The sequence below is a fragment of the Chlorocebus sabaeus genome, chromosome 9, assembly GCF_047675955.1.
Source record: "Chlorocebus sabaeus isolate Y175 chromosome 9, mChlSab1.0.hap1, whole genome shotgun sequence".
Classification (NCBI taxonomy): domain Eukaryota; kingdom Metazoa; phylum Chordata; class Mammalia; order Primates; family Cercopithecidae; genus Chlorocebus; species Chlorocebus sabaeus.
The window spans coordinates 132,894,755-132,907,028 of record NC_132912.1 but is presented as its reverse complement, the minus strand read 5'-3'; positions in this window follow the sequence as shown (position 1 = coordinate 132,907,028).

Sequence of the window (12,274 nt, the reverse complement as noted above, 5' to 3'; positions counted from 1 at the left end):
ATTTACAATAGCAAAGACTTGGAACCAACCCAAATGCCCATCAATGACAGACTGGATAAAGAAAATGTGGCTCATATACACCATGGAATACTATGCAGCCGTGAAAAAGAATGGGTTCATGTCCTTCGCAGGGACATGGACGAAGCTGGTAACCATCATTCTCAGCAAACTTACGCAGGAAAAGAAAACCAAACACCAAATGCTCTCGCTCATAAGTGGGAGTTGAACAGTGAGAACACATGGACACGGGGAAGGGAACACCACACACTGGGGCCTGTTAGGGGTGGGGGGCAAGGGGAGGGAGAGCATTAGGACAAATACCTAACGCATGCAGGGCTTAAAACCTGGGTGACGGGTTGATGGGTGCAGCAAACCACTATGGCATGTGTATACTTATGTAATAAACCTGCATGTTCCGCACATGTATCCCAGAACATAAAGTAAAATAAATAAATAAATAAATGTTTTTTAAAAAAGAAGTAACAGGCCTTTTCTTCCCCAGTATCCAGGTATTTTTGGACACAAGAACCAATCTATACATATTTGTTTACTCACACATACAGTTAAGGGAATGTAAGTAGATGTGGATTATCACAGAATCCCTCAATATCTGAGGGCTGAGAAACCTTCAACATGAATGTCCCTCAGTGAGAAAAATATTTACATCTCCTTCATATTCTTGCTGCAGGATATTCACGACTTTTTTCCCAACTGCCATTAAATCCCACAGCAGAGATAAATCCAGGGGAAGCCCTCCCTGGCATCAGATGGGACCAGGATAACAGCAGAGCCTGTGGGGTCAGAAGTCCCAAGGCATTTATGGCCAGTAAGCTCTTTCCTTCTTCTCCTCCTATAGGGCTTCATTAGCTCCATCAGATTCAATTAACGACCAGGTTTTCCAATGCCTCACCTCTGTCTCAGCCTCTTCCTGCCTGTCCAGATTGATCTGACAGTAAATCACATGTCATCGTTGCATGACTCCATAGCATGAATGTGTTCTATTCATTGCCTCTGCCTTCTGACATCCAGACTATTAATTACAGAATGAAAGTTTGAAGGCCGGTCCCCGCCAACTGCATCACTTGGTGATAACGCTGGCACCAGGCATAGAAGGAGTGTCTTTGTAAAGAGGAAGGCAGTTATTATACCTGTTTCATCGTAACAATGCTTTGTACTTACAAAGAACTTCACTGCACATTACGTTAGGCAGAATTCTACAGATGTGCCCTCCAGACTCCAGGGAGCACTCTCTTAGCCCTGCCACTGCATCTGCTTCCTAGAAATGCCATCACGAACTGCCGCACGCTGGAGGCTTGAAAACACAGACATTTATTCTCTCCCAGCTCCAGGGGCTAGAAGTCAAGACAGAGCTGTGGGCGGGGCCACACTCCCTCTGAAGGCTAAGCAGTCACCCCCTACCCTCTTCCCAGCTTCTGCGGCTCCTGGCCATCCGTGCCTTCCTCCATCATTCCAGCCTCCGCTTCCGCCTTCACATTGCTACTTTCTCTGCATCTCTGTCTTTTCCTCTTCTTATGAGGGTCTCAGTCACTGGATTTAGGACCCACCTAATCTAGTAAGATGTCACTTCTTAACTAATCATTTCCACAGAGACCTGTGTCCAAATAACACCCCATGCTGAGGTTCCGGATGGTCATGAATTTGGGGGACACTATCCAGCCCACTGTTCATATGAAGGGACTCTGCAGATGGAACCAGATCTGCTAATCAGCTGACTATAAAATAGGGGGATAACCAGGTGGACAAGGGTCATCACGTGAGCCCTTAAAGGCAGACAAGGGACAGAAGAGCCACAGATTTGAGGGGCAAAGGTGGTCAGAGAGACTGGGAGCACCTGGCCTGCCCTGGAGAAGGAGCAAAGGGCCACCCGCCAAGGGCTGAGGCAGCCTGTAGCCCTGAGGACCTCCCCGCGCTGACAGTTACGGGGACTGGTGGACACAGGGACCTCAGTCCTACAGCTGCGAGGAACTACATCCTGCCAGCTCCTGAGTGAGCTTGGGAGTAGATTCACCCCGAGCCTCTGGGGAGGAAGATGGCCCCGCAGCACATCAACTTTGTCCAGTGCCACACTAAGCCGAGAGCCAGAGAGCCACACCAGGCCCAGGCTTCTGACCCACAGACGGAGCGGGATAAGAAATGGTTATTGTTCGTTTAAAGATACTAAGTTTGCTAAGTCACCAGTAGAAAATTCTTACACATATCAAGTGAAAAAGCAAGATACCCAACGATTTATATAGTATAATCCCACTTATGAAAAATGGGATACCCATAAAAACTTCTGGAAGAAAAAATTTCAAACTCTTAGCAGCAATTACGTCTCATGGAAAAAGTAAAATCGGCACGTTGGAGGAGGGGAGATGTTGAGGTGGGGGAAGTGTATGTCCTTCTATAGTGGACATCCTTCTACACATCCTTCTATATTGTTTGAAGGTTTAGAACAAGCATGTGTGTTGTATATGTAATTAATATGCTGTATATGTAATTAATTTTTGAATTTACAAAGCAATAACAAATTCTTAGGGATCCATAAGCCAGGTAGTATTACCACCCCTATTTAACAGATGGAAAAACTGAGGCACACAGTGACAAAGTGACTTGCCCAGAGTCCACAGCAGGACTTAAACCTGAGCCCGTGCTCCTGGGCACTGTGTCATGGTCCCTCTCTCCCCACATGCTGCATTTCCCCTAAGGATATGCCACTGCTCCTGGCAACTTGCCCACTGTCAAAGCAGGAGGCGACCAGGGATGGCAGGTACCTTCTCCTTCTGCTGTACTTGCCTCTTGTCAAGAAGGAAAGCCTTCTCCAGAAGTCCCCAGAACAGCCTCACTTCACTGGGAGATCAAGGTCACCACCACCTGCCCCATGAATAAACCTGTAAGCAGGAAGAAGATGGAAGACACCTACCCTGGGAGGCCGCCACGGTGCTGGCCAGGGTCCAGAGAACAGATGCTCTCCACTTACCCAAACACCAAGTAAGGCTCTGCGAGGCTAAGGAAGGGGCTCAGGATCTATCCCCAGAATCCTCACTCCCACCCCCCATGCTGCCTGTCCCAGCCTCTGCACCCCCTCCCCTCAGGAGGAGGAGAGACCACCCTCCCCAAGAAGCCCACCTAGGGCACCACCAAGTTGCTACTTGCCCAAGAGCACCTGGTTAATTAAACTTCTAAGAACCGGGCAACCCAAAAGCCCAGAAGGCTCCCAGGAAATCACTGGCTAGATATCCCCAGATTCTGTCCACTTCTGTGGCACATAGATCCCTGACAGCCAGGCCCTGATGCCTGTCCCAGATGGCAGAGCAAGATTCTCATCTCAACACTGGCAACAGCCTCTTCATTTCATTCCCAGGACCTGCCACTTCAGGAGGTGAAGAGTCTGGAAGGCAGAGGACCTGCTGTCCTTGAGGAACACCCTGTGGGACACACAGCCCTCTTCCGGGACTAGGCCTTGGAAGCACGTGCATGGCCACCTGCAGAGCTTGTTCATACACTCAGCACCCAGGATCCAAGAACTGTGCAGTTAACCCGGAGTGGCTTTGCATTCCTTTGAAGCAGGAAGAGCCACTCTGCAATGCCATTGGCAAGGCTCAGGGAGTGCAGCTGTGTGTGCTGAGCTCGTGGGAGCGCTGGAGCACGGCAGGCACATCTGACTCCCTGCTTGACACACAACAGGATTGCGTCTGTTTCACTTACTACTGTCATTGCTAATGATTTAGAGGCCACTCCCGGTGGCTGCTGCAGCCTGCTCTGGTCTCTGTGAGAACAGCCAAGAAACAGAGCTAGGGGCCTGAGAATACGCTTATCCAGAGACCAGTGACTGACAGAGGGCGGAAGACGCCAACTCACACACACTTCCAGTGAATTCCCCTGACAGTGACAAGTCCATGTTATGAAGCTTGTTTCTACACACATTTTACATTTTCATATTTTTGTAAAGTTGAAACACTGAATCGGAGGCATAGATAAGGAAACAAGACCAGGAATATGGCCCAAAAGCCCATTCCCCACAGCAGGTGACTGGCTGGGCATCCACGTAATTTCATCTTTTCTGGCACGTTGTTAAAGCTATCCAATTTAGATGCAATTTAGAGCTGGGTATATTTCTTGCCATTTTTCTCTCCCTTCCTCTTTCCCTCCCTCTCTCTTTCTCCTCCTCCTCCTTGTTCTTTTTCTTCTTCTCTCTCTGCAAACACGCAGCCTTACTGGGGGCGGTGGGGGACAATAGCCTAAACTGCCTCGCCGCTCACTCTTACCTCCAGCGCTGAGCCCAGGGCCTGGCAGACAGTCGATGCTGCAAAGGTAGTTTGAAAATAAGCAAATGAGACGACGCTCAGAAGGCTCTGCGCGCAGATGGACAATGGGCTTTTCTTGGGGGAGGCTGGACACCAGTCTCCGTGAGGCCCAGGCAGCCCCAGCATCTGCTCGTAGCTCAAGTGGCTCATCTCAGGCTGCAGGTGTGCACGACTTCTCCAGGCAGCCCTCACCTTTGCTAAGGAGAGCTGCCTCACCAGGCCACCACCCTCCCCGGGGCAGCCACATCCAGGGCCTGACCGACACAGGTAAACAACAGCCCAGCCTCGCTCCAAGTCAGTGCCTCGGACGGCCATCCAGCACCACAGCTCAGCAGGGTCAACTGAGGCCTTCCTCAAGCTCCATTGCCACCCACCTCTCACATATCCCCTCCTGCTCCTTTCCCTCCCTTCCATGGACACAGACCCCAGGTGCCCCTTAACAAACTCCTGTCCATATCCTCATGCAGAGTCCCCTTCCCAGGGACGCCCTCCGGGCTGGTGCAGGAGAGTCAGGCCTGCAGGAGAACGGCACCTGCTTCAGAACACAGCGTCCGTCTGGCACACGCCTCCTGCGCGGCTTCAGTGCCAGAACATCCCGACACAGCCCCCCGGACAGCAGCAGAGGACGCAGGGCAGCCCCCAGATGAAGCTCCGGAGGGGTCAGCCTGCACTTTTGACCCAGACCAAGACCAGACACTGGGCAGACAGAGAAAATCCATAGGAAGCGTGCCAGCGGATCTGTGTTTGAGCGTGGGTACAGGTGGCAACAGCTATATCAACAGAGAGCTGTTTTTCTGAGCCCAGGTCCTGGACAAGGTGACTGCAAACGCAGATGCTTCTAGGACCTGGTCTTCGATGTCCACAAGCCGAGCCGAGCACATGCAGCCTGGCTGTCAGTTCACAGAGAGGTGGGCGCTGGCTGAGCCTCTGTACTCGGGTCTCCTACCTCCCTGACCTCATGGGTATCTGTACTGCAGATCAGCCCCCTCCTGCTGGGGGTGAGGGTGTCACCTGCTCAGGCTGGCAGAGAAAAGCAACTCGGAGGGCCCTTCCTTCCCACTGCAAAATCCACAAGACTGGCTCAAACAAAGAAATCAAGTCTCATGGGGGAAGGGAACTCCTGACCAACCAAGCTACCCAGAAGTCACATGCCAAAAACCTCCACGCGAGAGAGAGAGCGCAAGCAGCCCTTCCACCAGCCCCACGATGGCAGTTAGTGCACCATGTAAAGAGGATCCTTTTCCTGCCCACATAGCCCTCGTGGACCTTCACCAACCGTGCGGTGCATGGCAGGCTGGAAGCTGGTCAGGGCAGGAAGCCCCGCTCCCGGAGCCAGCCCAGCACCCGTCACTATAAACCTTCGAGGAGAAGCACAGCCTTGGATTCAAGGCCTCTGGGTTCCAACAGCCCCGGCTGGGGACCTGGGACAGTCACGTCACAGCTCAGCTCAGGGGCCAGAGAACATGCATGAAGAAAACGCTCAGGGAGCCAGCAAGAACGCCACGGGCTCCCTGCGTCACCAGTACCTCTGAATTCGCAAGGGCCACGGGCTGAGTTTCCACTTCAGCCTCATCTTCAGCTGAGGTAAAGACAAAGACAGAATCCCGTGCCACAACTCTGGGAAAACTGCCCACACTTGTGCAAAGCTCACTGCGCCTTGTCTCCACGTGGCCTCGGGTTTGTTCCAGGTGAGTTTGGTTTTAAACTCTAAGGGATGGGTCGTGTTGAGCAGAGGAGGTTTATCTAAAAACAGGCATATCGTTCGGTCAAGCTACATGGATGGCGGTGTGTCTAATGGGAGAGTCTTCCGGGAACCACGGCCACTGGGGCTGTCCGCTAAGTTTTGGTTTCTAGATGGAAATGCAGTGCACTGAATGGGTAGAATAAATGGGCATGTCTCGGTCGGCAGCCGGAACACACTGGGCGGGCAGGGTGCTTGGAGACAGAAGTGGTTAAGACAGAGGCCGTTCTGTTCCTGCCCAGTGTGACCGCCTCTTCAGCTGAAGAGGGCTGGGAGGAGTTTGGCCCAGATGCTGAGACCGCACAGGAGGACTGAAGGATGAGAGGGATGCTCCAACCTGTGAGCCTGGAGCACCCCGAGCATCGCTGGCCTGTCCCTCCCTAGGCCACAGCTGCCGTGCCCGCGGCCCTCACGGCCTGCCCTGCTTCCCCACTTGGGCAGAGCGCTGGTGGAGTGAGCCATCCTGCTCCCGGGAAGACCCAGACATCCAGAGGAGGTGGAACAGGGGCCAACCCTTTAAAACCAACACCCCAGAAAATCAGAAATAAAATAAGCTTTCACTCAAAAAGCCAAGAGCTAAAGCTGAGATGGGAGGGGCCTCCTCTGTCGCTGGGAGGTTTCTCAGTGGGAGTGTCCTGGTTTCCCCCTCGGTGTCTGCCACGATGGAAAGCAGGGGACCAGGAGCTCTCAAAGCCCAGGAGTCAGGGCCTCAGAGGACAGCAGAGAACAGAGGCAGGGTCCGCCCTGAAAGGTGCAGGGAGGTGTGGCTGACTGCCACTGTTACTACGTGAGACCATCACTACAGCAGTTACTACTGTTAGTGCCCGAGACCGTCACCAGCAGTTACTACTGTTACTGCTTGAAACCATCATTACAGCAGTTACTACTGTTACTACTTGAGACCGAAGGGAGGAACGTAGAAACAATAACAAAAAACAAAAACTTTTAAGGAAAGGCTAGCATGGGGAAGAAGAAGAGAGAGCTCCCTGCTTCTGGTGAGCAGAGGCAGCCACCCGACTTTCTCCAGCCCTTCATATTTATTGGGTAACAAGAGCAGGGAGGAGGAGGTAATGATTGGTCAGCTGCTCAATTGATCGCAGGTTCATATTGTTACTGACAGGCTTCAATGATGCCTAATCATAAGAAACCTTTGTGCGGCCTCCAACAGGGAGGGGCCCAGAGGGCCGAGAGCAGGGTGACCTCCAGCAGCGGGGGCCACACCAGCTGGACCTAAGCACAGGGAAAACGTGAGTGGATTCCGAAACTGGCTGACTCAGCTGCGGGAGCCTTGGTGATTCCCTGAGCCTTGCTCTCACGCGCCACTTCTTTATTTTCAGAAGAGAAGGTGCCATCTTGAGATGTGGCCTCAGCTGAGCACGACTCCCGAGGGCCACCTGTGGCTCCATCCCAGACAGAACAGCCTCGCCAGGCCCGCCAGGGTGCCAGGACTGCAGTGCAATGAGAGGAAGCACATGCCACCTCCAACCGCTCAACTGCTGCAGCTCCTGCCTCTGAAGGGAAGAAAAGCTTCTCTCAGGAGGAGACTGCACAGATTTGCAGAGCACCTTGAGAGCCACCTTGGCTTTGGAGAGAATAGCCAGCTGCGGGGCAGAGCCCAGAGACATGACTCAGGGAGAGAGTGACTCAAGTATTTAAAAAAAAAAAAAAAAATTCAGCTGAATTAAGTTTATCAGAGTTGAATTGAGCAAAGAACGATTCTCAGTCAGGCCACCTCCCGAGCCAGAGCAGGCTCAGAGACGCCAACATAGCCACATGGTGGAAGATTTATGGACAGAAAAAGAGAAGTGATGTACAGAAAATGGAAGTGAGATACGGAAAGAGTTGGATTGGTTACAGCTCAGCATTTACTATATCTGAACACAATTTGGACAGTCAGCCACCTTTGGCCGAAACTTGGTGATTGGCACAAGAGTAGGATGCAGTCTGTTTACAACTCTGTTGAGGTTATAGTTCCCAATGTACAGAGAAACGTTTAGACCAAACTTAAAATATGTGAGGAGGCAGCTTTAGGCTAACCTTGATTTCACACAAGGAAGAGCTAAACCTGTCTGGGGAGGGGCTGGAACCCGTGAGCTGGGAGCCGGCTGCGCAGCGGCCAGCACTCTTAAGAGGGAGGTACAGGCTTCCATTGCTCAAGGAGCTGGCTGAGGCCCTACGGTGGCCCCTTCAGCCCACATGGCCTCCCACTCCGTGCTGGGGGAGCCAAGGAGAGGAACAGCAGGCCAGGCGTCCAGCCCAGGACAATGCACCACATCCAGGTGACATGGAACTCACTCAGCAAAAGTGCAGCTGGCTTTTCCTGTAAAGGGCCAGGTGGTGAGTTGTGTCTGCTTTACAGGCCCTGGGGTATCCGCTGCAGCTCTTCACCTCAGGCATTACCAAAGCAGCTGTAGACCACCGGGAAACAAAGCGGTGCCACTGTGCACCAATCATTTTATTTTTAATGTAAAAACAGGCGTTGAGCCAGAATTTGACCTGTGACCTGGTTTGCTGACTATGCTTTAGAAAGACTGGGAAGGATGGTGATGGTGGGTTTTGACCACAGAGATATGGAGGGTGTGTCTGTATGTGTACTGGGAGTGGGGATGCCCGTTGATGTTGTTACCGGGGGGTCCTTGTTCTTAGAGCTCCCAAGATGGTGGTAGCCACTGGTTCTCTGACCTGGGGTTCTTGGCCTCACGGATACCAAGGAATGGAATCTTGGGCCATGCGGTGAGTGTTATAACTCTATTAGAAGCCGTGGGTCACGGAAGAGAACCATGGAACCCAGCGACTATGTGCAGCTTGATTAGGACAAACCCCGGCACTTAGCCATGCAGGAACAATGGCGAGCCTCTAGCCCGATCAGGAGCGGGAACGGGCGCCTCGCTGGATCAGGAGCACAGCGGACACCCTGCCCGATCTGGAGGGATGGAAGTCAGCGGCGGGTCTGCAACAGCGGTAAACAGCAGTGGTGGACGGCGAGCAAAAGCTCAGCTCGAGCTGTAACAAACACGGACCAGAAGAGTGTGTAGCTGCAAGATTTAATAGAGTGAAAACAGAGCTCCCATACAAAGGGAGGGGACCCAAAGGGGGTTGCTGTTGCCGGCTGGAATGCCTGGGTTTCTACCCCAATCATCCTCCCTCCTGCTGTGCTCTCAGGCAATAGATGATTAGCTACTTCTTTACCTCCTGTTTTTGCCTAATTAGCATTTTAGTGAGCTCTCTTTACTACCTGATTGGTCATGTGTGAGCTAAGTTGCAAGCCCCGTGTTTAAAGGTGGATGTGGTCACCTTCCCAGCTAAGCTTAGGGATTCTTAGTCGGCCTAGGAAATCCAGCTAGTCCTGTCTCTATTTCATTTGAAACTTAAAGAACAGGGTCTCCCAGGCGATGTCTGGGTTACAAAAGCAGGCTGTGCACAGTGGCTCATGCCTATAATCCCAGCACTTTGGGAGGCCAAGGCAGGAGAATCCCTTGAGCCCAGGAGTTCAAGACAGCCTGGGCAACATAGTAAGACCTCGTCTCTACAAAAAAATAAACAAAATTAGCCAGGCATGGTGGCTTGCGCCTGTAGTCCCAGCTATGCAAGAGTCTGAGGCAGGAGGATCTCTTGAGCATGGGAGGCAGAGGTCGCAGTAAGCCAAAATCGTGCCACTGTACTCCAGCCTAGGCGACAGAGTGAGACCCTGTCTCAAAAAATTAAAGCAGAGCATAAACCTTCCGAGAAATGAAGATTCCTCCAAATCATCTCCTTTAAGGTCTCATTTAGAAAATGTTCTTTGAGTGCTTTCGATTTTCATTTGTTTGTTCTGTTTTTCATAGCTAAGCGTGTGAAGCATGAATTCAAACATTTCTTGACGCTGTATCTGGAGGCCTGCAGTGAGGCAGCGAGCAGAGGCCCAGGTCCTGGCCTTTAGACACGGCATCTCAGGGCCAGACTCTAAGGCAGAACGAGCTAGGAGCAAGCTGAAACCCCTGTGCTGCTGAGGTACATCTCAGCGGAGCGGCATTCCCCGGGGGCGCTTGAGCCGGTCACTTCTGGCCACGGCATGGCCAGCAGCTATGAGCGCACAGACCTGATTAGGGTTCAGCCACTTTGCCCAAAACTGCCTGTCTATAAAAAATAGATGTGGTCTTTGCCCCCATTTCCTGGCACAAAGCTTCAGTCCCTGCTGGGATTTCTAGAGCCTGGGTCTGTCTTTGTGATGCTAATGAATCCTGGACAGGAGGAACTGACAGCTTCAGGGTGGGGCTGCTCTGCAGAAAGTCACCCGCAGGCCTAGAGAGCTGCAGCTTTCAGCCTCCTGGCCTGCGGGGAAGGAAGGGATGCTGGGGATCGAGTTTCATCACGTGGCCGTGACTTAGTTGTGTCTATGTAACGGAACCCCCATAAAACTCTGGACAACAAGGCTGGGGGCTCTTCCTGACTGGCGAAGGTGTAGATGCCCCAGGAGGGCAGCACCCACCACTGCAGCACAGAGCCTCCAGACCTTCCCCGGGCACCTCCTCTGTGCCCTTTGTAACGAAGTGGTCATTGTCGTGTGGTACTTTCCTGAGTCTCCTGAGTCATTCTAATGAATTATCAAAGTGGAGGTGGGGTTTGGGGACTCTCCAATTTGTAACCAAGTTGGACAGAAGTGCGGGAAGGCTGGGATCCCATTTGTAGCTGGCATCTGAAATGAGAGCAGTCTCACAGGACCTTGCTCTTTAGCCTGTGGGGTCTGCGCTAGCTCCCATGTTTAGTGTCAGAGTCCAGTTGAATAGCAGGACCCCCAGTTGGTGCTGGTGAAGGCACGGTGGGCGAGCAGAACCCCCCATCTCTCTCTGCTCCTCGCATTCAGTCTCCAGCCACTCTCCTGAGAGATGCATGCTTCACCCAGGGTCCAGGTCTCATCCTTCAAGCCGACTTTTAGAACCTGCCACAAAATCAGATTCTTTGAAGGTTTCTACCTTCCAGCATCAAGGATCCAAAGACTCATTTCAGTGATAAGTGAAATGCAGGATCAAAGCTTCATTTCAATGATCAAAGGATAATAGAGCAAAGGAGACATGATTCCATTGTCAAAGTGATAAAAGACATTAATAATAGATCTGTGAGACAGCAGCAAGGAGGTGGGGAAGTGCCACATGGGGGACTGCCATGCTTTCCACTCAAGCCCACAAGGTTTTCCAGTAGTTATTCGGAATTTGTTAATTAAACCTAATTAGTTCTATCAACCCAGAGGAGGCCATGCCTCAAAATTCTCCCTGTTAGCCTAAGGGCTAGAAAGCTCACAATGTTAATTATGGACTCCACCCCTGTGGGAAGAGAGATTACAGGATTTCTGAAGGAGCAGTCAAAATGCACCTGCAGGAAGCTGGGATGAAAGATGACCACAGAACCACCGTCACCGCCCTGCCACCCATGGGCAAATCACTTAGCCCTCTTTGAAAAAGATGCAAACTCAGGAAAACATTGATTCTCAAAAAACAGCACCAAGGTCTTCCAAGTTGCCTATTAATTATCAGGTTGTCCATCAACACCCCCAGGATGGAGGAGCAGGGAATGAACAGCCACAGAACTGGGGCAGGTCATCTGTGGTGGTTCTGAGCCCAACATCGCCTCTCATTTTCCACTGTAAGTTATTATCCATGTCATCGATTTTACAGATTGTTAAATACTCAATTAGTCTAAATAATACACATTTCACTGTATACCAAGTCGCATATTAACAAACAACCTTCATTAATATTAATTAAAACAAATATAGGGCAAGAGGTCTTCAGTCATCTGGAACTTAAACTCTTCAGATAATGAAATGGTTTCTCCCAAATCCTAGAACGGTTGCAGAAGCGAAATTGTGACCACACAATGCAATTTCTCATAGAACATGAAAACCTACATCTCCAGGATTTCTGTAAACCTACTGATTGTAAATAATAATAATAATAGAGCTGCAGACTCAAAAAAAAAAAAAAGTAGAACATCAGATCTGCTTTTTTGTTGTTGTTTGTATGTTTGTTTGTTTTTTGAGATGGAGTCTCACATTGTCTCCCAGGCTGAAGTGCAGTTGCGTGATCTCGGCTCATTGCAGCCTCTGCCTCCCAGGTTCAAGTGATTCTTCTGCCTCAGCCTCCCAAGTAACTGGGACTACAGGCACCTGCCACCAAGCCCAGCTAATTTGTATTTTTTGTAGAGACAGGGTTTCACTATGTTGGCCAGGCTGGTCTCAAACTCCTGACCT